The sequence below is a fragment of the Macaca thibetana genome, chromosome 15 (assembly GCF_024542745.1).
Source record: "Macaca thibetana thibetana isolate TM-01 chromosome 15, ASM2454274v1, whole genome shotgun sequence".
Classification (NCBI taxonomy): Eukaryota; Metazoa; Chordata; class Mammalia; order Primates; family Cercopithecidae; genus Macaca; species Macaca thibetana.
In genome coordinates this window covers 59,103,558-59,125,926 of record NC_065592.1, presented here as the reverse complement: position 1 = coordinate 59,125,926, position 22,369 = coordinate 59,103,558, and the positions used below count along the sequence as shown (strand labels likewise).

The 22,369-nt window shown below is 37.1% G+C and overlaps 1 long non-coding RNA gene across 1 annotated transcript in view; it reads right to left on the bottom strand.

Annotated features, from left to right (window-relative positions):
• Window positions 1-9,352: 9,352 nt before the first annotated feature.
• Window positions 9,353-22,369, bottom strand: part of LOC126937626 (uncharacterized) — a 45,095-nt gene continuing 32,078 nt past the window's right edge. Inside the window, exon 2 of the long non-coding RNA XR_007719799.1 lies at window positions 9,353-10,886. This is a non-coding gene — a long non-coding RNA (uncharacterized LOC126937626). The remainder of the gene's footprint in view (window positions 10,887-22,369) is intronic.

Genomic DNA, 22,369 nt, shown 5'->3' with positions numbered 1-22,369 from the left:
TCAAAGGATGACACTCTAGTGAGTGATACACAATTAACTTCGAGACTTTTCTGGAAGTCAGTGCTTTCATTAGTTGTGCCTTATGTTTCTCCAAAAAGAAACTTGATTTTTACATACTTGCTTTGCCTTTGAAACCAAGATAGTAAGGGTTTGAAATGATCATAAATTCTATTCACTTAATAAAAATTCTGTCAGTCATTTTAACAAATATTTACTGAGTGCCTACCAATGATAGCACTGAAACCTAGATATTCCACATTTGATTCCTTAGAGATTGGTTTTAATGTTGCATTACATCGTTTTCTTGGCTTTCCTGAGAAGAACAAGAAGTTGCTAGTTTTCAGATTCAGTTGTAATTTTGCCAAGTCCTAAGAGCTGCAGAAAAAACACACATACCAAAACATATTAACAAAGAATTACAAATATTAGCTAAAGGCAAGAGAAATGCCATGGAAGACTTTGCATTATTAGCATGCTGCTTGATTATTACTTTTAAAAACAGTCCATTAATGTTTAAAAAATTAAAGAAGACTAGGATAAAAGAATGCTAAACTGATTCTGGCTACAGCCATAAAAGGTTGTTTTCAGGAGCACATGAAGAAAATCAAAAGATGAGATTAAATTAGAAACAGGATATTCATGCTATAGCTATAAAATGATTTACCAAGATATTTGGTATTACATAACTTAGGAATGAAATCAAAGTTGAAAAATCTTGGAAATGTCACAGACTATTAGACTGGATGACTTTAATCTAGAAAAATCCTTTTTATTTTCATGGCTTCTCTAACTTCTTCACTCAGCAAATCACTGAATATAAAATCCATTTGTGGTGTAAGTGTCAAAAGAACTTGACCTAAAGTCGAGCACAAAGTGAAGAGACTCAGCCTCATATGTTCTCCAGAGTTCATCTAAAATTACTGGAAGCAATAAAATAAGGGATGGTAAAAGAGAGGGCAAACACCAAATGTTGGGAATTTATATGGGCTCTATTTAGAAAAGGTGAGGAAGAATAGAGAAAAAGAATCAAGTTTAAGACTTTTTCAAACATTAGCAATCATAAATCTTGTAAGTGTGTGACTTGAAGGACAAGGCACATTATGAAAAAGAGAGAATCAATAATTGGGGTCATAATTTTTTAAATCAATATAACTATTTTAGTGTTTGTGGAAGTTCTGTTAAGATATGAGAGTAGGAAAATAATTTAAATTTTTAAAGGGTACTTAGATATATAAATACTTCTATCCAGTGATGGCATTTGGTGAGTGTAGGCAGAAAAGGCTCACATCCCTTATGAAGAGGAAATACCCCGTTCATAACTCCTATAACTGAGCCAGACACATTGTGTAGCAAGCTGGAGGTGGTTGGACCAGAGGTGGTATATATGACCAAAGGGCTGCCTATGCAAGAAACCTATAATGAGGCCTGGTCCGAAAGGAGTACTGGGCCCATGAGGTTCTCTCTTGGGAGCTGGAACTGGGATAGATAAAGACTCTGTTACAATTAACAGTGGGAGGTGAAGCTGAAAGGTCATGATGTAGAGACAGGCAATGGTACCCATACAATTCTAAGACAAGTCTATGGTAAGAGAAAAATGAGTAAGAAAAGATAAAGTGAAAAGAGGGGAACAGAGAAGCAATGATCAATAGTCATAAAGAAAATGACAGGTGAGGAAAACAGCATACCCTTAAATCTGCTTTGGGTCCTGACATCATCTGGTCCCAGGCCTTATAAATTCTTACCTGGAGGTAGCCAGGGCAAGCATCTGATCCATAAAATAGAGCTAACCAGAATAGCTTATATAATAAAGCACTGCTGGAAAGCCTGAGCAGATAAATGTGTCCTCATTTATTGAAAGCAACTGCAGCATTGTGTGTGTGTGTGTGTGTGTGTGTGTGTGTGTGTGTGTGTGTTTACACCTTAAAAGCTGACACCTTGGAAGTACTTTGTATATGAAACAGAACAATTGATAATTGCTATGACAGATATTCATCAAATGTGTTACATGTGCAAGGTTTTGTACTAGATACTATGAAGATATAAATATACAAAGAAGACACGCACTCTATCTTCAAACAGTACTTAGAGGAGGATCTCTTTTTTCTCTCTCACAACCACAAATAAGCTGAAGAATAAATTCTGCCCTTCAGCCGGGCGCGGTGGCTCAAGCCTGTAATCCCAGCACTTTGGGAGGCCGAGACGGGCGGATCACGAGGTCAGGAGATCGAGACCATCCTGGCTAACACGGTGAAACCCCGTCTTTACTAAAAAATACAAAAAACTAGCCGGGCGAGGTGGCGGGGGCCTGTAGTCCCAGCTACTCGGGAGGCTGAGGCAGGAGAATGGCGTAAACCCGGGAGGCGGAGCTTGCAGTGAGCTGAGATCCGGCCACTGCACTCCAGCCTGGGCCACAGAGCGAGACTCCGTCTCAAAAAAAAAAAAAAAAAAAAAATTGTGCCCTTCAAACATGGCAGGTGTGCAATGATGTTTTACAGAAACAAATGCTTTATATGATTGAATCACATACAAAATGTTTTTGGGACATATAGGAAAAAGCAATTTTATTTAAGAGGATCAGGGAAGATTTCATCAAAAAGAAATGTCATCTTTATTGGGCATTATGGGATGGGAAGTTCTTCAGTAAAAAGAGAAACATGGCAAAATACACAAAATGGCATGAAGATGTAAATGTGTGTTAGATTTTTAGAACAGTCTGCTTTGGTTAGGGCACAGGTACCTAGGAGATGCAAGAGGAAAAATGGTTTGGTGCAAACTTGTGGGGCACATTAATTATAAGGCTAAGGAATTATGACTTTATTCAGTAAACCAGCAAGAGACTAAGATCATCAAATGTATGTTTTAGGAGGATAACTCTAGCAGACATGGAAAACAGGTTCAGATTGGGAGAAGGGCAGGGAATAGAGGCTGGGAGATGAATCAGAAGATTTTAAGCTGGCTGCTTGTGAGCTGGGTATGAACAAAGGCAATGGCAGCAGTAATGGGAAGCAGTGACTACCTGAGAGACACTGCAGAGATGTAATCAGCAGGATTTGACACATGATTAGGTGGGGGAGGAGGTGTGAGGATAGGTGAGAAAAAAATGAAAGGTAACATTCAGGTTCCCAATGTGAATGAGTGGCAAAGCTTTTAACCAAGATAAGAGAAGAAGCCATTTAGATTGGAGTAGGTTTCTGGTATTCTAAGGATTGAGTTTGTGGTACCAATGGCACAACCATTTGAGGGGATTTAAAAAGCAACTAGAAAATGCAAAACTGGAGTAAAGCAGAGAAGTCTGGGCTAAAAACGTTAGGTAGGACATCTTCAGTGTTTGTAAGAGCTGAAAACCAAATAGTAGATACAGATGCCCTAGGAAGAAAGAGAAATCGATTTAAAAGATTGGAAAAGTATTGAAAATATGCTTTAAGAGGAAGGGTGAATTTGGTGACTAGTCAGAGAGAAGACTGAGAGACAGTTGTTAGAAATTTGATGAATAAGAGTAGTGTCATGAACATCAAAAAGGGAGCCTTGGGGGAACTGTGGTCAACAATGTGAGTGACTGCTGGGTTTGCTGATTATTCAGTCATGAACACCTCACCTTTGGAAGCAGCAGTTCCAATCTAATTATGAGAACAGAGGATAGATTGCAATGGGTCATGAAGAAACAGAGGCAATAAATATTAGCTCTTTTTGCTAGAAGTTAGGGCACAAAGAGAATGTGATGGATGGGCCAGTAACAAAGAGGAGTGACAGCATCCAGGGAAGTTTAATTTTTAGATACATGAGAGGGCAGAAGTGAATAAACCTGTGAAGAGAATGTGACTCTCCAATAAAAAAGTTTTGTTTTATGAGGCAGTGACATTAAGTCCTTCAGTGGCCCCTCATCTAACTTATGATATTACCTGTACTTTCAATAAGGCTAAGGAGACCTGTGTTGGGCCCCATCCCTGTATTGCACACCCCATTTCCTCTTTTCCTCACTATTCTCAACACTCCTGACACGTCAGTTGTTGATGTGCCAAAATTTCTAGCTTCATGGCTCTCATATATGCTGTCTGGGATACTCTTCCCCTGCCCTCCACCTCTTTATTTTTTATTTTTTGCCTGAACTTAAATAATATTTCTCCTTTACCACTTCTTGTTTTTCCTTTACCACTTCTTGTCTAAATTAGGTGTCTTTGTTATGTTTCCATACACAAACAAAAAAGTCCTTCGCAATAATAATCAAACTTGCAATGATTATCTTTTTTCTTAGACTGCAAGTCATGGAAAGGTACAGACTATGTATAGTACATGAGAGGTGCTTAATAAATATTGAATGATGAATAAATAACTGAAAAAATCTAGGTCATGGCACAGGAAGTCAGGAAAAGGCTTTCTGTGCTCTACTAAAACGGCTAGACCTTTTATATTCAATTCAGGTAATGATGCAAAGAAGAGTTATCTAATTCAAAATAATTACAAGCACCATGTAATGACTTTGAATGTGTTACATTTAGGGAAATGTAACATTTATCTACAGACCTAATATTTCAATTTTAATGTGTGGGCTTTCTCTTATTATTGGATTTGTGACCTTACCACCAATTATATTTGCTTCCTTTTTTTTTTTTTTTTTTTTAACCTCTTTTTCATTCTCAAGTACCAATCTTTTTTCAAGTACATTTGACCTGGATCTCCTTCCCAAGATAACCTCTGTCTCTCCACGATCCTGCAATAGCTCAACACAATTTTTTATGACAAGTCTCCAAAGTCCAATGTTTGAGTTTCTTATACATGTTTTACAAATCAGGAAAGGTTTACAAGAGGAAAGGCAGGGCCGGGCGCGGTGGCTCAAGCCTGTAATCCCAGCACTTTGGGAGGCCGAGACGGGCGGATCACGAGGTCAGGAGATCGAGACCATCCTGGTTAATACGGTGAAACCCCGTCTCTACTAAAAAGTACAAAAAACTAGCCGGGCGAGGTGGCGGGCGCCTGTAGTCCCAGCTACTTGGGAGGCTGAGGCAGGAGAATGGCGTGAACCCGGGAGGCGGAGCTTGCAGTGAGCTGAGATCGGGCCACTGCACTCCAGCCTGGGTGACAGAGCGAGACTCCATCTCAAAAAAAATAAAAAATAAAAAATAAAAATAATAAAAAAATAAAAAATAAAAAAAAGAGGAAAGGCAGATGAGAAAACACAGGCAGGGATCATTCTGGGTCACACAAATTCCATGAATGCTCCTCTATAAAAACTTTCAATGGTCAAGTAATTAATTTGGAATCAGAAAGTCAAATCACTCATTTTTTTTTTTTTTTGCAAAGTTAAGCAATTAGATAGAACCTATTTCCAAAGAATGCAAACCACGAAGGTGGCTTCCTTCCAAGTAATGACATCATTTTCCTGTAATGCCATCCCAGTTTGTTTCCTCATGCATACTTGATGATTCTCCTCACTATGTATCTTTTTGGACTTCCAGATTTTGACTCCCAAACTTAGCAAATTAACTTTATTGACAGAAGGGGTTTCTGTTTTTGTTGGATACATGCAGATTATGTGCCTGCTCTGACAGTATCAACTGCCACTGTTTGGCAATCTTATCTTCAAAAAAGGACACACACCTGCCCTGATCCTTACTCAAATACTTACTCAGATTGACTAATGAACTTTCTTATTATTTGCCAACTGGGCTTTGCTCTCAAGGACATAAGAAGAATGGTCTTTACATCTGGGAAATATCAGTAATTCTTAACAGTAAAAATATATGACCATGTATGCAGTTCATGGGCAAAGTCCATTAACACTCACTTAAAACTAATATTTTCTTCATCCAAGAATAATACCTAAACATACTTCTTAAATTGATCCATGCATGCAGGAAACCTTAGGTAACATCTAACGTGTTATCTATAAAGTCTTCCCCAGCTACACGACAGCAGGATCTTGCTTACCCACAATCCTATTAGATTTCCCAAAGTTTGGCTACTTAAGCAGCACTTTCACAATTTTTGTCATATTCCTTGACTATAAATACCTCAACATTTTATTTAATTTTAAAAACATTAAAACAAATTTACTTTTAAAAGGAGATGCTCTGTATTTTTCTGATGTATATTAAATAAATACACAAAATATTTATATAGAAATAAGAACATCACCTAAGTTTCAGCTGAAAACTAAAAGTACTTTGGTTTTAATGCTTTGGTTTTGTATGTTTTACAAGACAGGGTCTTGCTATGTTACTCAGGCTGGCCTTAATTCCTGGGATGCAGCCATCCTACCACCTCAGCCTCCCGAGTAGCTGGGATTATAGGTGCATGCCACCATTCCTGGCTTTAATGTGGTTTTGAGGCAAGTATTGATTCAATAGGAAATCCACTGTAGTGGATCCAACCAGCCTGCCCCACCTTTCTGCTTCTTCATTCCTAGATGAGACAGCTGAAAGGGGATGGACTCAACACACAACTCTCCTATCAGTCTAGCTACTACAAATATAATGATAAACGATTAAAATCCTACAAATTAAAACAGTATAGCCAGGCTTAGAATAAAATATTTTAATTTTTTAAAAATTTTAATCATTTCAAAAGCAAACTTTTGTTAACAGTGAAAGGAAAAAGGGTTGAAAAGAATTTATAAGCCATATCTTAGAACTTTTGTTTGTATAGCTTCTTACCATTCTCAAAGCAGTTTTATATACCTTATCTGATTTGAATCTCATAATAAACCAATGACATAAAAAGCAAGTATATGAGTCACAGAATAATCATCATTTTATTTCTAGGCTTTGAAATAGAGTAAGAGAAGCCAGACCTTTCCTCAAGATAAAACTAAAATACCACATACTTTTCTGTTTTTGACTGGAATTATTTAGCAAATAAGTGGTTCAGATTGGATGAGAACAAAGGTTATCTGCCTTCTATCCAGAACTCTGCTTTTTTTCTCACATTTAAGTTAGACAAAAATAACGTAAAACAATAAAACATTGAAATAAATTTAAATACAATTACTAAAAAAACCAAACTTTTTAAATAAATTGTCTTCCAATTTGCTTCATTTTCACAGCTGTATTTTGCTTTTTCCTCTTTTCTTTCTAATATACCATATATACCATATAATCTCTCCTACTATTACCCCCAATTTAAAAAAAGGAAAACAGATGAAATGATCTGCCCCAACTCATGTACATGGTTACAAAATGGCAGAACTGGGACTAGGACCCAAATCTTTGTGCATTTCATTCTGACACTCCTTCTACTACACTACACTACCTCATAAAGGAAAAGACATCTCAATTTTTTAAACTCTGCAAAAATAAGAAATAGCTCAAGATATGATCCTTTAGTTTACAGAAAGACTTATCACAGTAAGAGTACTAAAAATTTTGAAAATTCCCCTTCTGCATAATTAGACCTAGTCTGTAGCCGAAAAGAGCTCATATGTCATTTACAATTTGACACGAATCCTAGAGAAAGAATATTTAGAGGTAAAGGATTTGGGTCAATATCAAGGCAATCAGAAAAGAAAAGAAAACATCTTGAAAATTATAATATGAGCCAATGGAGAAAAAAAGCATTGAAGTTAAAAACAACTCTGTGGAAGCATATCACCGTCACCCCATACACGGTGCAGCGAGTGCTCCTGTGTATAGTTATAAGGCTGTTTATGTAAGAAACCTCAGAGTATGAAGGACAATTACAAAGACTTTTTCCAGTTTTTCATAAGCACAGATACAGTGGAAAAGCAGGCTGCATTTAAGATCATGACCAAGTTCTATATTGGGAATTGTATAAGACTTAGGACAGTGTGTGTATGTGTGTGTGTATATATATATTTGAGATGGCGTCTCACTGTGTCAGCCAGGCTAGAGTGCAGTGGCATGATCTTGGCTCACTGCAACCTCCACCTCCCTCCCTGGCTCAAGTGATTCTCCTGCCTCCACTTCCCAAGTAGCACCGATTACAGGTGCATGCCATTGCACCTGGCTAATTTTTGTATTTTTAGTGGAGATGGGGTTTCACCATGTTGGCCAGGCTGGTCTCAAACTCCTGACCTCAGGTGATCCACCTGCCTCGGCCTCCCAAAGTGCTGAGATTACAGGCGTGAGCCACCACGCCCGGCCTCAAAGCATAGTTCTATTGTCAAGCTGGATCAGAATCAACAGGAGGAATCTTATTAGAAATGAAGATTTGAAGTCTCAGTCAAGATGCATTAAATCAGAATGTCTAGGGAATGGTTTGGGAATCTGCATTTTTAAACAAGCTCTCTAGGTGATAATACAACAATGAAGTTTAAAAACCACTGACTTCAAGAAGTTACTGGACACTTTAGAATATTAATTTTTTTTATTCTCTTACTCTGATGTTCCTAAGTCTGAAGTTTGAGGGGTTTGAGTTTCTCCCTGCAAACATTGTTCACTTGGAATCAAAAAAGAAGCTTCAGATGTTTAGTAATTAGAGTAAAACACATTCAGATGTGGAGGATGGTGCTTGGCAAGCAATGTTCATTTCCACACATGGAACCCCAGCTCATCAACTACACTGAGGTCAAGGGGGCACTGGATATTTCTGTAACTGATGTAGAAGAGGGTAAATGGAACTCTGCAAAAGGCAAAAGAAGCCCAAATAAACTAATGAAACAAGTTTTTAAAACTAAGTTATAGGTAAAATAGACCAGTTCTTGTAATAAACTGTATGTCATGGCCAATTGACTCTGTAACAAATTATCTTTACCTATTAAGATAAAGAATGAATAAGGCACTGTGAATCTCAATTTTCAATTAAAGCTGTTTTGTGAGTTCTTAAAAGTCTTCATAGGCAAGATCAGCTTGTACAACGATATCTTTAAGTGAATTATCCTTATACAGAGATGCTTATAAAAGTTGTAGACTAAAACTACCTCACTTTTGTGCTACACATTTTTGCTAAATTAACAGTTGAGATTAATATACTCAAAAGACGCATGAAATAAAGGTATAATGTGATCTTTCTAACCCTCTAGGGTTAGTGGCTATTATTTTATATATTCATTTCTAATTAGTAACCTCAAGAATTAAAAGAACAAAAGAAGGCAGTGAATATAGAAGCAACCAAGATTGAAACAAAAACTCTGTAGACAATTTTGATTACGAAAGTACCTAATACTGCTTATGGTACTTAATTATCATATTAACTTTTAAATGATGCATTTAAACCAATTATCCTTATACAAGCAGATGCTCATAAAATTGTAGATTTAAACTGCCACACTTTTGTGCTACACATTTTCGTTAAATTAGCAACTTAGTTTAATATACTCCAAGAGGCATGAAATGAAGGTATAATGTGATATTTCTGTACATTTTAATACCCTGAGTAATAATAAATAATGACAACTGAGAACAGTGATTGCTCTTTTATTTCTTGGAAAAGCATTAAAATTAATATGAAATTTTATTTATTAAAAGCAAAGCTTTTTATTAAAATTTCAATACTTAAAAACATGAAACATCAAATAGTATTTACTAAACATCAGTATTTATTAAACATTAAAATACAATTGTATTTATTGAACATTCTTACTCTTTAAAGTGAATGTGTAGAAACCACTTTTAAAAGAAATCTACAAACAATGAGTAACTCCAGAAACAAAGGAAGATGAGGAATGTGAACTAACCAGGAGAAGAATTTGAAATCCTTGACAATTAACTCCTCGGTCTCTCAAGATTTCTGTCTTTACAAAGAATTCTACATGTACTATAGTTCTGGCATAGAATTTCCACACATTTCACATACAATCTCTTGTCTCTAACTAAAGAAAACTTTTTTCTTAGTAGTGAAACAATTAAATTTGTTGAGTGTCTACTAGTATGCATATATCAAGAATTTTAGAGACACTAAATTTTTAGACGTGTGATAAGAATCACCTGACAAAAATACCTTATTTCCTTATTTCGAGGGTCCTATGGAGTCAGTATTATTATTCTCATTTTCCATTTGTGTAAACTGTGGCACTCGGAGGTTAAATGACTTAAGAACACACCAGTAATGAGATTTGACCATCAGTTTTATTTTGAAGCTCACGCTTTTCCCAGTAAAATAGGCTGACTTCCATGAGTCTGTGGACCCAATGACACATTTACTATGACTGCTTTAAAGAGTTAGGTTTGCAGGCCCAGAACTCAACATCATCTGTTTATTTCTTTATTATTAGTTTTGAGCCAGGGATTTCACCAAAGACATTTGTAATGCAAAAGCTATAATTATTTGATATCTTTTGCATCAGGGTAGTTTCAAAAATATGTATTGAGAACCTACTATGTGTCACACTCCAAGAATACAGTGGTTATCCCTAACAAGGTCCCTAACGCTCAAGAAGCTTACATGGTTGTGCGGAAGAAAAGTCACTAAGCAAGTAAACAAATATGTTTCAGGAAGCACCAATGTTTCTGAAAAAACAGAGTAATGGTATAAAGGGTGACTGGAGTGCTGGAGTATTTTAGATAGCATGGTTACGGAAGGCTTCTCTGAGGAGATGACGTCCTCGCTCATCAAATGATGAGAGAAAGGTAGGCAAGCTAATAGGCAAGAACATCCTAGGTGTGTCCAAGGAATACACATACAGGCCAATGTGGCTAGCATGGAGTGAATTCATGGTAGGACATACTGCAGAGCAGGACCGGAAGTCAGGGAGGTGAGAAAGGCCATGTCATGGAAATCCACCTCCAAGGAAGGGCGCACATACACAGCAATACACGAAGGACTGGCATGAAGGTGGCCATGGCTGCTGTCAGACAGGAAAGATGGCAATATGTTGGCATAGCAGGTTCCCAGTTCAACAGCTATGCCAGCATCTTGCCTCCTCTCCAGTTCCAAGTTACAGGAGAATACTATGCCTCTTCAGTGTTTTACTTTTCCAAAATTTTTCCTTTCACCTGAGGGAGGGAAAACACACCCATTAATTGAAAGCGCAAACTTATTTCTGATCATAACAACATAGTCTTCCTTAGAGTGTCCACTTTTGAAGATGTAGTTAGGCACAGGAAGTTTGCGGGTAGTTCCTTTTTTTTAATGGTCTTTGATCTAAAATGAACCCTGAGAATGTTTATGGAATACTTGTGAAAAGACAGGGAGGAAATGGTGACAAAAATTTTATTAAGTCAATAATGTCCAAAGTTGATGACAGCTAATTATAGGCTATTACCACTATATTTATAGTCCACAAAATATCCCAGTGACTCTCAGTACAATTTTATTTTTACTCTAATAACTTTACTTGGTCAATTTCTGCCACTCAGATGTATTTAAACAATAACAAACTGTGGCTCAGCAGTGTGTAGTTAGTTCACTGCTTTATGTGCTCTTAAAAATAATATTATTTTTGGATTTTTAAGACAGTCTTGCTCTGTCATCCAGGATAGAGTGTAGTGGTGCGACCATAGCTCACTGCAGCCTCAATTCTCCCAGGCTCAGGTAATCCTCCCACCCTAGCCTCCCAAGCAACTGGGACTACAGGTGTGTGCCACCACTCCTATTTTTTATTTTTATTTTTTTGTATTTTTAGTAGAGACAAGGTCTCACTATGTTGCCCAGGTTGGTCTCAAACCCTTAAACTCAAGTCATACTCCTGCCTCCGCCTCCCAAAGTGTTTGCATTACAGGCATGAGTCACCATGCCCTGCCAAAAATAATGTTCTTTTGAGCCAAAAATTCCCAGCTAGAAACTTATTCTACAAGTACATTTGCAAAAGTACCACTAAGTTCTATGTCCAAGGATGCTCACTACAACATTGTTTTTAATAGTAAAACACTGGAGACAGCTTGAACACTCGTCAATATGATTGGTACAGGCTAAATAAATAATATAGTTATACCACAGAGTATTTGGTGGTCCTTACAAAACATTAAGGTATAAGAATGACATTATGTATAACTTTTGTGCAAGTGAAAATGTATACATAGACACATACCTGGAGGGTATACATATACATTTTTTTCTTAAAGGATAAAAGAGCAATTTATTATTTTAAATAAAAATAATTGGACAGGATTATAAATTATGTTTGCTTTCCTCTTTGTATGTCTCTATTAAAAAACTAGTAAGTAATACGTATTATTTACCCAAAATAGAGGGTAAGGTAAACCTATAAAGGTAAAACATTTCGTTATATAGTGCTACCAAGGTATAGATAAGGAAGAAGCATACTCTTTTAAATATGATTCTAATATAAATTGCCTTTGCCAGAAACAAAAGTCCAGCATTACCTAAGCCTGGTACTGGGTATACACATATGCAGTCACTCACGCATATACAGTATGTGGTGTCTGTTTCTTGTGAGGACAGGAACTTACGAGTGTTCTATTGCACAAGAGCCTGTAATATCTTGTCCTGGGGCTAGGTAACTGGTGGAAAAGGGACTAATTGACTTCCTAGGACACAATTCAAACTTAATTGCATGATCTATTAATGTAAGGGTATTTAGGAATTTGGGGATCATTAAGTACAGAGCATTGAATCAAAATTAATGCAAACACATTAGGTAACAAAATACTGAATTAAGAAGATTTAACTGAATAAAGCGTCTCCAATAAACTCATTATCTTTAACAAATATTACTAATATCTGATATTCATAATTGAGAGGCAGGTACTGATTTACCAATCAGATGTAGCAGACTGCATCATTTTAGAAGGTATATGGTACATATTTGAAAACAATAATTTCTTGTGACTTTTTTCAGTTCCATTTTGCACATAAAAATTTCAGATTCAAGGCCAGGCATGGTCTTGAATACATCTCAGCACTGTTGAAGGCCAAGGTGGGAGGATCACTTGAGGCCAGGAGTTCAAGACCAGCCTGACAAACATAGCAAGAATCCATCTCTACTAAAAATAAAAATAAATTAGCCAGGTGTGGTGGCATGAACCTGTAGTCCTAGCTACTTGGGAGGCTGAGACAGGAGGACTGCTTGAGCACAGGAGTTTGAGGCTGTAGTACTGTACTCAAGCATGGGCAAGGCTTTGTCTCAAAAAAAAATTCAGATTCATTTTGCAAAGAAAATTGAATAATAGCAACTATCTGATTTGCCAATCAGACGTAGCAGCTACCTGAATATTTAAAAGGAGTAAGAAAACTTACCTTTTATCAAATAATTTCTCAATGTATAATTGAAAAGTCTAGAAAAAAAACTGTACTCTTTTGAAGAAGCTGTTGCTGTTGAAACTCAGGTGTTTTCTTTAATTTCTCTAATGTATCCTGTGAATCATGGCTTTCACCAGCTCACTGGTAAAACCCGCACCCTCACCACATATACCTCAAACAAATTTCTTGCAAAAATCTAATATAACCAGGAATTGTTACAACAGGAAAACAAATCAGGTATACACACACACACACACACACACACACATATATATATATAATCAATATATATAAAAATAGCCCTTAGCAGTTAAAGTTAAACCTTGAAAAATGCTGACAAAAAAAATGCCCTGGAGAGAATGCGGGGCCCATTTATACATTTTTTCCTAAAAGAAGAAATTTTCTTTTACACTTCAAACTTTTAGTATTGTAACTAACAAAATAAAGTTCAAAGTTTAGGATTCTTCAAATTATTCTAACTTTAAATTCATTTAAATTTCATAATCTGACTTTACTTCTAAATAACTAATATAAAACTATTCTGGCAGCAAATCTAGCATGTTCCAGACATGTGATGGGCAGGGGGGAGTTAGCTATACCAACCCCAATTAATACACAGACATAAAGAATAAGAATTCAATCACAGTAACTGAAAAAAATGGTGTAACTAACACTCATTGTGTCTTTTCAGAGCTGAAATATAATCTACTTAATGCCTCATTTTTTAAAAAGCGTTTTCTAAATGGGGTTGGGGTAGGGGGTGATTATGTATAAAAAGTTAGAATGTCCAATTTTTCAAGTACAGTATTATGAAAAACTTTGTGGTCCAATCAAAAATATAACTGTGGGAAAAACTAACATTCACTGAATGTGTTGGTATTGCCTTTGGGAATAGACAATTTAATAGGATGTGCTCAAAGCTACTCCCTAAATTGATAGAAGCCATATGTGTCTCTGCCCTACACCTGTGGGGCGTGGTTTGCAAGGAAGAAAGGAGTACAATTATATATATATACACACTCAACATAAATATATATATTCAAATGAATGAATAAATACAATCTGTTATAAATTGGTAAAGACAACATTATGGCCACTGGAGGGACTCAAAACCTATGGAGAGCTCCATGTCTTAATGCCATTCATTGTACACTTCGTCACCATCTATATCATACAAAAATGTATCGGTGAGGGAAAAAACAATTACTATAAAAATATTATTTATTTGTGCTTAAACAATCATCTATAGTATTATTGAGGAGAAATACTGAAATAATTACAGATATTTTTAGAGTAAAAAAAGGCAACTTATAGGAATGGCTAAGAAAAGGAATTTATAAAATCAAAGATTTTTAAAGTGTCTTTACATTAGCAAGCCTGTATATGTATACGTGTGTGTATACACATTTATAGCATATGTAATTTTAATTTTTATATAATCTTTTTTATGGAAAAACACCACCAAATATAGAATATAACTCTTTTAAATTTAGGAATACTAATAAAATACAACTGAATATCTGCATCAGGTATCAGAAATGATCCCCAGGGCAACTACAAAGTATAGAAAAACTGACAAAAAAGAGTTCAGTTTTTATTCTCTGCCCCACCAGCCCTGTCTTGCCTGCTGGAAGACCTCACACTGTCTTCCCTCTGCCTATCCAACTCCCCACATCCCCCAATATACAGACACACCACATACCTACACCAGGTTTCTCCTCCCACAAAATGCCCCATTTCCCAAAATTCCACTCCACTATGCTTCCAAATTCCCTTTTCCTCTTCACATATGTTGTCTATAGGAATGAGGAAGAGGAAATCTACCCCTTCATTATAAGGATTCATGACAAACTGCAAATTGTTAATAAGCTTAAGCATCCAAAGAGATCCCAATTTTTAGGAGATGAGTATTATACTAAAGTAGTAATCAGTAGAAAATATGGAAGATATTTTGAACTGAGAGCTCTCTATTCTATAACCTCTTGCTTAAAATGGGCCACAATGAAAACATTTCCTATTTTTCAAAATTCATAAAAACCCACTGAAAAGGGAAGGTGGGGGAGGAGGGGAGAAGTAACTATCTTTTTTGAGTAAGCAGTATATACTTTTACATTTTTCCCATATTTAATCCTCAAAAAATGGCAGTGGTAGATATTATTATCGCTATTTATAAATGACTAAGCTGAGGCTGAGAAAGTTTAATTATCTAGAGTAAACATCCCAAAGTCATCAACCTACTAATAATTCCATTAATTTAACATTTGTTGGTCTTCTATTATATGCCAGGCATCATGCTGAAGACAGGGCCTTTACCGATAATGGGTTTCCATGTGGGAGTTGACAGTATGTATTTCCACATAATTTGGTAAATCCTATGATCAAGTTATACACAAGCTATAATAAGAACAAATACAGCATCATGATGGATTACAATGATGGCTGAATTCTCCCTGGATCCAAATCCTGGCCATGTGACTTTGTAGTACATATTCTGACTCTGGAGTTAGCTGTATAATTTGTCTTGGTCAGCTTGTAATGTGAGCAAGATATGATGCAAACAGAGCTTAAAAAGCACTGGTGAGACTGGGCCTGCCTGCTCTCTCTTGATCCTTTGTCATCAATATGAGAGCATACCCAGACTACTCTACTGAAGAATAAGGCACAAAGAACATAGCCAAGTCTCCCTAGTTATCCCCCCAGCCAAGGCCCATCTAGATCAGCCAAAAGCAACCCAACCCCAACATGTGAGCAATGCCAACCAAAATTAATAGAGCTGCTTAAGTGACCCACCCCAGATGTGTAAGCAGTAAACACTGCTGAACTTATTTGAGGTTTTTTGGTTGTTTGCTATGCAGTATTATTGTAGAAAATAACTGATATAAGTATAATGATTAAAATCACGCGCTTTGGATTTAGGCTAACTAGGTCAAAATTGTCATTAGAACAGCAAATAGGCCATGTGTATTCAAGTCACCCATTTCATTACATGCACAACAAGTCACCAACTCCTTATTCTGCACTGTGCTGGTAAATGATAGGATTTCAATGAACATTTATAGACAAATGAGCAAACACTGATTGTTTTGCTAGACTATAGGTTCCTTAAGAGTAGGAGGAAAGTCTTACTTATCTCTGCATGCCCAGAATACACTGTGATGAAAGAGACTTACAGAGAGATCAGTCAGTATTGGTTAAATGAGAAAGTACTATGAATTTGGGTTATCTTATTAAGATGGGTGGGAAACCAGTAAAGGGCGGTAAGGAAGTCAAACAACAAGATTTGTGTTTGACAAGATTACTTTGGCTACTGTATAGGGGTAAACGGACAGAAGGGGCCAGAATGGATGCACAGAAACCAGAAACCATCTAGGAGCCAACAAGGTTGTCTGTGCAGAGATGGTGTAACCGTGGATTAGAAAAAAAAAGCACACAGATTCAATATATATTTGGGTCAAGATATATTTGGGAAGCAGATGAGAAAATTTGCTTGAGGCTTGAGGGCCTAAGAAAATGGAAGAACCAAGAAAAAAAAACAGTTTTCTGCTCTATGCTCCTACATGAGCAGTGATGACTTTCACTGATAGGGAACTCTAAAACACGACAGATACTTTAAAAATGCAGACTTATACTTAGAGAGACTCTGAGTTAATCCTAGTCTAAGGCCACCATTGGGAACATCTATTCAAAGAATCTGTGACATCAATTTATTTGAAGAATGATGTTCCTTGAACACTAAATCATACCCTGTTGCACTAGAAAAGTTCATAAGCCTTATGTGGCTGAAGTGACCTGAAGGAAGGCTGCGCTGAACCTTTGTTAGATGGCAAAATACAGCCCTACTGTGAAAACTGCTTGAACTATATTGAACCTTCTAAGGAAACTAAGCTTAAGAAGGAAAGAGTATACATGCCTAACTTAAAACCAGCTTTAGAGACCGACGATGAATTCCTTCCTGCTTCACGAATTTTCCATGAATCTAAAAATTGAACTAGACTTTAGAATATGTACCTTATCACATTAGTTAATTCAAATGTTTATTTTCTACTAGAGCCATTTCTTTCTTTATGTATAAGCCATTCTACCTTCTCTGGATTTCATAGCCATGGACTGCCACCCAAATCCTAGTCAGTCACCTAAAAAATGTATGCTGTTGACATTAAAGGAACAAGGGTGGTGAAAGACTACGGATAGATCCATGCAAACCCATCAACACTTCTGGAAAGAAACAAAAGTATTCTGAAAGCAGATGAACAACATTTTCATGGGTAGAAATGTAGAGAATTTGGGACCATTATGAGTCACAGGAGGAGCTCAGTGACTTACCAGTATTTATATGGTGCTTCCTAAGGCCCAGGCAAGCACTTTTTCATCAAAAAAAGACATTTCAAAAGGACTTTTTCATGACTGTATAGTCACCACCCATAAAGATTTAGTACAGTGCTGCTTTAGTTTGAAAAATGGTACCCCTCCAAAATGTATATTCAGACAATCCCCGAGGTAACAGTATTAAGAGGTGTGGCCTCTGAAAGGTGATTAAGTCATGAGGATTCCACGCTCATGGATGAGATTTGTATCCTTATAAAAGGGCTGGAGGTTGAAAGGAGCACTCTCTTGCCCTTCCACCTTCTGGCCATGTGCCTATACAGTGTCCATCCTCTCAGCAGGCGGCAGCAAAAAGGCACCATCTTGGAAGTGGAGACCTGGCCCTTGGCAAACACCAAACCTGCCGGTGCCTTGATCTCCCTGCCTCCAGAATTGTGAAAAATAAGTTTCTCTTCTTTATAAATTACCTAGTCTGTGGTATTTTGTTATAGCAGCACAAGTGGACTGTGACATGTGCATATCTTTAAAAAATAAAATATTTGTAATGGTTGACTTACACAGTAAATTCATATTCTATATCCTCCAAAGTCTGAACCAAAGGTAAGATGTATTTAGAATATATTATCAAGAGCTGTATTCTTTTATTAAATCCTAACTCCAAATTGAAATGTTGTTGAAGAACTTTTTTTCCATTTTATACTATATAGTTGAGAAAACTAAACCTCAGAAAGGTTAAATGATTAGTTCACAATCACAGTGCTAGTTAATGTTAGAATCTGAATTCAGCATGTCTTCCCTCAGAGTCTGCATTCTATCTATGCCCCCAGACTAACTTCCAACATTACCACCCTTATTTTCTACGGACCAACAGGCCTTCTCTTTGGGGCCGGAATCATTTCCTCACTACCTCCAGCATGCCATTCCCACTTTGTTCCTGCCACTTCTTCTGCCCCTGAAATATTCCTCTAAATGGTCATTCTGCTTCATAATTCCGAAAGGAAGCATTCTGAGCTCAAAAAAAAAAAAAAAAAAAACAAAAAACAAACAAAAAAAAAACAAAAATAAAAAATAAAAAACAAATAAAAATGATTCACCATGTTGATTCACAACAAAACTATAAATGACTCCATTTTCCAGTTTGTCGATAAGCTTCAGAATACTGTCAAAACACATAAAATACAAAACATTTATATTATCAGGCATATAATGGTCAGGCATATAATTATCAGGCATATAAATTATCAGGCATAAGGCCGGGCGCGGTGGCTCAAGCCTGTAATCCCAGCACTTTGGGAGGCCGAGACGGGCGGATCACGAGGTCAGGAGATCGAGACCATCCTGGCTAACCCCGTGAAACCCCATCTCTACTAAAAAATACAAAACACTAGCCGGGCGAGGTGGCGGGCGCCTGCAGTCCCAGCTACTCGGGAGGCTGAGGCAGGAGAATGGCATAAACCCGGGAGGCGGAGCTTGCAGTGAGCTGAGATCCGGCCACTGCACTCCAGCCTGGGTGACAGAGCGAGACTCCGTCTCAAAAAAAAAAAAAAAAAAAAAATTATCAGGCATATATGGTTGCCTGTGACCCAACTAAGACCAAAGTCAGGCATAATGCACACATTTCAGAGGAATTTCCCAAGTAATCCAAAAGTCAAGGGCTTCCAGACATTTCCATCACCCACAAGTGGCATTCCCTTAGATGCTAAGTCTTGAGCCCTTTGCAAGTGTTGTTCCCTAACTCTGTAACACTCCTTGAACATGCCACTTGGTCTACCTGGCAAACCAGAATTAATCCTTTAAGACAATGGTTAGGTAGTGCCCCCTTCTTTGCCTGTGTCTCTCCACTTCCACCACCTTGATGCAGTCCCTGTTCTCATTGTACACATACCTCTCCCACTAGCTTTTGAGCTCTTTGTGGGCATGGACCATGTCTTCGTACACTTTTTATCCCAAGGCCCACCAAAGAACGTGCACATACGTTAAGCCCAATAAATGCTGAATGGGCATGCTCATGACCTATAGATATTGACACTATGACTGAAAAACTTCTGGATTCAGGAATGGGGTGTGCGTTTATTTTTAAAATATCCAGCCAAACATCAAAGGTCTAGAGAAGCTCCTACAGGCATACCTTGGAGATATTGTGGGTCTGTTCCAGACCACCACAATAAAGTGAATATCACAATAAAGCAAGTCAAATTTGTTTTCCAGTGCATATAGAAGTTATATTACACTGTAGTCTATAAACTGTGCACTAGCATTATGTCTAAATAAAAGTACATATCTTATTTTTTAAATATTGCTTAAAAATGCTAATGATCAGCTGAGCCTCCAGCAAGTTGTAACCTTTTTATTGGTGGAGGGTCTTCCCTTGGTCTTGATGGCTACTGACTGATCATACAGTGGTGTCAGCTGAAGGCTGGGGTGACTCTGGCAATTTCCTTTCTCTCACTAAGTTTTTTTTTACATTTATTTTAAGCTCAGGAGTATATGTGCAGGTTTGTTATATTAGTAAACTTGTGTCATGGGGGTTTGTTGTACATATTATTTAGTCACCAAAGTATTAAGCCTAGTACCCATTAGTTATTTTTCCTGATCTTCTCCCTCCTCCCAAGCCCTCTCGTAAGCCCTAGTGTCTGTTATTCCCTTTGATGTGTCCATGTGTTCTCATCATTTAGCTCCCACTTGTAAGTGAAAACACCTGGTATTTGGTTTTCTGTTCCTGTGTCAGTTTCCTAAGGATAAATGGCCTCCAGCTCCATCCGTGTTCCTACATGTTCTTTTTTATGGCTACATAGTATTCCAGGATGTATCTGTATCACATTTTCTTTATCCAGTCTATCACTGATGTACATTTTGGTTAATTCCAGGTCTTTGCTATTGTGAATAGTGCCACAATGAACATACATGGGCATGTGTCTTTATGACAGAATGATTTTTATTCTTTTATAACAGCATGATTTCTATTCCTTTATGACAGAATGATTTATATCCTAGTAATGGGATTGCTGGGTCGAATGGTATTTCTGTGTTTAGGTTTTTGAGGTATCTGTCTTCTACAATGGTTGAACAAATTTACATTTCTACCAACAGTGAATAAGCATTCCTTTCTCTCCACAACCTTGCCAGCATCTGTTATTGCTTGAATTTTTAATAAAAGTCATTCTGACTGGTGTGAGACAGTATCTCATTGTTTTGATTTGTATTTCTCTAATGATCAGTGATGTTCCGCTTTTTTTTTCATACGCCTGTTGGCTGCATATATGTCTCCTTTTGAAAAGTGTCTGTTCACATCCTTCACTCACTTTTTTTTTTAAGTTACAGGGCACATGTGCAGGATGCACAGGTTACATAAATGTGTACCGTAGTGGTTTGCAGCACCTATCAACCCATGTTCTAAGTATTAAGCTCAGCATGCATTAGCTATTTATCCTGATGGCTCCCTCCTCCTGCCCTCACCTTGACAGGCCCCAGTGTGTGTTGTTCCCCTCCGTTTCCATGTGTTGTCTTTGTTCAGCTCCTCCTTATAAGATCACATGGTGTTTGGTTTTCTGTTCCTGCGTTAGTTTGCTGAGGATAATGGCTTCCAGCTCCATCCATGTCCCTGCAAAGGACAGGAACTCATTCCTTTTTGTCCTATGCCCACTTTTTAATGGGGTTGTTTTTTTCTTGTAAATTGGTTTAAGTTCCTTATAGACGATGGATATTACACCTTTCTCAGAAGCATAATTTGCAAAAGTTTTCTCATTCTGTAGGTTGTCTGTTTATTCTGTTGACAGTTTCTTTTGCTGCATAGACACTCTTTAGCTTAATTAGATTCCATTTGTCAATTTTTGCTTTTGTTGAAATTGCTTTTGGTGTCTTTGTCATAAAATCTTTGCCTGCTCCTATGTCCAGAAAGGTATTGCTCAGGTTGTTTTACAGGGTTTTTATAGTGTTGGGTTTTACATTTAGCCTTTAGTCCATCTTTAGGTGATTTTTGTATATGGTATAAGGAAGAGGTCCAGTCTCAGTCTTCTGCATATGGCTAGCCAGTTATCCCAGCACCATTTATTGAATATGGAGTCCTTTCCCCATTGCTTATTCTTGTCAGCTTCGTCAAATGTCAGATAGTTGTAGGTGCAAGGCCTTATTTCTGGGCTCTCCATTCTGTTCCAATGGTTTATGTGTCTGTTTTTGTACCAGTACCATGCTGTTTTAGTTATTATAGCCCTAGAGTATGGTTTGAAGTCAGGTAACACGATGCTCTCAGCTTTGTTCTTTTCGCTCAGGATTTTCTTGTGTTTTGGGCTCTTTTTTGGTTCCATATGAATTTTTAAATAGTATTTTTCTAGTTCTGTGAAGAATGTCATTAGTAGTTTGATAGGAATAGCATTGAATCTATAAATTGCTTTGAGCAGTATGGCCATTTTAACAGTATTGATTCTTCCTATCCATTAGCATGGAATATTTTTCCATTTGTTTATGTTATCTCTGATTTATTTGAAAAGTGTTTTGTAGTCCTCCTTACAGAGAGCTTTCACCACCCTGGTTAGCTATATTCCTAGGTACTTTATTCTTTTGTGGCAATTGTGAATGGGACTGTGCTCTTGATTTGGCTCTTGGCCACATTGGTGGAAAGTAATTCTAGTTTAGTTAATGTTGTTCTAAAGTAATGCTAGTGATTTTTGTACCTTGATTTTTTATCCTCAGACTCTGAAGTTGTTTATCAGCTGACAGAGCTTTTGGACCAAGAATATGAGGTTTTCTAGATTTAGGATCATGTTGTCTACAAACAGAAATAGTTTGAGTTCCTCTCTTCCTATTTGGATGCCCTTTATTTATTTTTTTTGCTTATTGCTCAGAACAGGACTTCCAATACTATGTTGAATAGGAGGTGTGAGAGAGGGCATCCTTGTCTTGTGTCTGTTTTCAAGAGAGATGCTTCCAGCTTTTGCCCATTTAGTATGATATTGGC